This window comes from Helianthus annuus, chromosome 16 (assembly GCF_002127325.2).
Source record: "Helianthus annuus cultivar XRQ/B chromosome 16, HanXRQr2.0-SUNRISE, whole genome shotgun sequence".
Taxonomy (NCBI): Eukaryota; Viridiplantae; Streptophyta; class Magnoliopsida; order Asterales; family Asteraceae; genus Helianthus; species Helianthus annuus.
In genome coordinates, this window is record NC_035448.2 from 29,680,167 (window position 1) to 29,683,884 (window position 3,718).

The window sequence follows — 3,718 nt, forward strand, 5'->3', positions numbered from 1 at the left end:
AGTCGCAACTACGGTTTCGACTAGTCACGTTATGGTTGCGAGTCGCAACTACGGTTTCGACTAATCACGTTATGGTTGCGAGTAGCAACCTCATGGTTGCGAGTGATGACATTCTGGTTGCGAGTAGCAACCTCATGATTGCGACTAATGACGTTATGGTTGCGAGTAGCAACCTCATGGTTGCGAGTCATGACGTTATGGTTGCGAGTAGCAACCTCATGGTCTCGACTAATGACGTTATGGTTGCGAGTAGCAACCTCATGGTTGCGAGTAGCAACCTCGTGGTCTCGAGTAGCAACCTCGCTAACAGCTGTTAATTTGATATCATAACCGAAAATTCGAAATCTAAGGGATTAAGAGATATTCTTTCCTGTTTTAAGCTGATCTAATTTTGTCAACATATTTCGAAAAATAATAACTGTTTATCTAATAACAGTATCGAATAAAATTAAAAGATAAAATTAGATCAAACATGGAAAAAAACACCCATTAATCCTAAATCATTCCAAAACATAACAGAATACTTCGAATTTTCTCATGAACATGATGAACCCTAATCATAAAAAATAAAATTCTGGAACCCGAAACCTGAATTTTTTAAGACTTCTAAACAGATTTCGGTTGTAAACATAAACCCAGTTAAAATCGAATGAACATATGATTATTTTTTCACGAAAACTAAGATCTCGAGTCGATGTTCATGACTCGAAACGGCTGTTAATTTCATAAAGTTTCAAAATTCCGTTTTCCAAGTTTCAATCCCAGAATTATGGATACAAAACAGAACTAACTAATCAACATATGCTCTGATACCACATGTTGGTTCAGTTCTGTTTATACATAAAGGAAAACGTATGAATCATACCTGTCACAGCAGATAGTGCAGAGGAGAATTCTGTGAGAGAGTTCGACATGCCTGTCATCTTGATTCGGTTCCTCCTTAGGGTGCTGACTGATGATGGTGACTTAGAAACCGAAAAGGGGTATCGGTTATGGAGAGGAGGTTTCGTGATGATGTTATGGCTAATGGGGTGTGTGAATTGTGTAACTGAGTAACCCCTAAACCTCCACATAACTCTCCTTATATAAGCACCCAGGAGGAAACCTAATTAGTTACTAAGGGTAATATGGTCCATCAACAATTACCAACTAATTAAATAATAGGTTCTAATATATTTTGATCTCTATAATGTAAATGATTATGATGGCTATAGATTAAATATTAATACGTAATATATTTAATCTTACAGTGTCGACTTAACCGGCGTAAGTGTCGTCCGCATAATCATTGTCGACATCCAAGAGGTAGCAGAGGTGGCGGTGGCACCCTAGTGATTATGTCGAAGTAGGTGGTGCCTTACTGCCCTTGGAGACGTTGGAAGTGAAAGCAATCCTTTATCGGTATAAAATTATTTATTTGTGTATATATGGTAATTTAGACTTTGAAGTTCTAAGTTTGCTTGCAATGAATTCGAATTTTATTATGTATTTGTGTATATATGGTAGTGTGTTTAGACTTTGAAGTTCTAAGCTTGCTTGCAATGAATTCGAATTTTATAGAAGTGAATCTAGATTCTATTTAGTAGTAAACTTAATAGTTATATTTGTTTTTATAATAGTAGGGGATTTTGTAGAATATTCACATGTTTTCAGTCACTCAAATTTAATTTACTTCTTCAAACTTCCAATGTTATGAAATTATCAAGTTACTATGATAATGTAATAATGTGGTAGGTCAACTTTCTTCTAAGTTCTAATATTTATGTGGATCATATAAATAGTCACATGACTTAAAAAAATTAAAGACTTTCTTTTTTAAATTTAGAGAAATAGTATTTTTTTTATTTCTTTAAGTGTAAAAAAATAGCTATTGTTTATTATTAAACGTAAAAGAATTAAACCTTAAGCTTTAAAAGATATGACCAAAAAAGTTATGATAATTAAAAAAAAGTATAGAGACAACATCTAACTTAATATCACATAAATTCTATTTTTCAACCTTTTAAGTTTTACTTGTATTTTATTTAACATATATTTTAAATTAAATAATGTGTAAGTGTCATGGTTGGGACATGATTTGCCACCTAGGAACATAAATAGAATGCTACACTATCTCCTTAATTGATCCGCCATGGTTTGCATGGATTAAACCATAGCAACCATGGTCCTCCTTTCCATTTTTCAACAAATCATTTCCTTTTTTTTAGACAAAAATAAATTAAAATAAATAAGTGGCTAGTGGTTTGGGTTATGACCATACCCTTAGGGTAGTGGTTTTGGATAGTTGATTAGAGGTGGGTTACATGGCACTAACATGGAGGGTCATGGTGGTCATGAGGGTCATGACCACACCTTATAGCCTTATAAATGTAGAAATATTTTTTTTCTTGATTATAATAATGAATACTGAAATTTTTGGTAAGTCAGATATTCAATATTGTATTTTATATTAATTGATATAATGTCAAAAATAAATGTATACCTGGATTATCTTCAAATTAATTTTCGTTATTATCTTTAAATTTAATTTTATAATTTAAAAGTATCCTATATTGTCCCCCTTTAATAACAAGTTTATTTTTAAATTTACTAATAGAGTTAATTACACTGCTTGCTGGTCCCTGTGATTTATTGAAAGTAACAAGATCAGGTAATAATACTTTAAAATCACATTCTGAGGTTCTAACTTTTTATTTTGTAACAACCTTGGTATTAACACTAACTTTTGTTAACTTTTTTGTTAAGTTAGAGTGTAATTACTAAAATACCCTTTTGCAATTACAAGGACCATTTATGTAATTACTTTATTTTAATTCAGAAAGCATTTGTGTAATTATATACTTATACAAAAACCAACTTTAAAATAATATTGAATATATTAAAAGATAAAATATGTTAACAGTCTAAAACCAGCAAGATATATTTTCCGATTTGTCTTAATTGTATCTGATTTTGTTTCATAATTATAAAAACTTCGCATAAGCATTACTTTTATTGAGTCATCCACTGTAATAACCCAATGTAATACATGAGATCAAAGAATATAATTTTCTTTATGTTTCGCGATGACGATAATAAATAAATTCAAGGGCAATCACTATTAATTTAGAGTTGTTTTGTTTTTAAAGTAATTAGTGTTTTGACATTGTGTGAACATGGCTTTTTCCATAGTCAAAAGTAAAGATGGGTGTAAAGTGTTAAGTGTTGATAAAACTAGTAATCTTCTAAGTAGGACACTCAATGTTGTCTATAAGGAAATTTTAGAGTTTTGTAATTTGTATTTGTATTAATAGATTTGTAAATTGTAAACATAACTTTAATATGTAACTTTTCATTGTTACATGTAATGTAATATGTAATTATTTATTATAAATGTTTTTATATTGCATTATTTTTTTCATCCAACCCAGTGTAGTACACACACTTATAATCTTAGTTAATGATACGAAAAAACATTAACCATGTTTTCGCAAACATTACAAAACAACATCTGATCATTATCCCCACAAAAAAGGTAACCAATACTTCCGTTAACATAAATAATAAAAAATGTGTTATTGAACAATATTTTCATCACTGACCACAATTATTGCAGCAAACCTTATAGGTCTACCTTGGCATTCCCTCTTTTGGCTTTGGGTCTCTTTTCTCTTGGTTGCAAGATCTAACATTGTGTTAATTTTCTTGACAGTTTTTACATGTCATTTTTCTTCCTTTA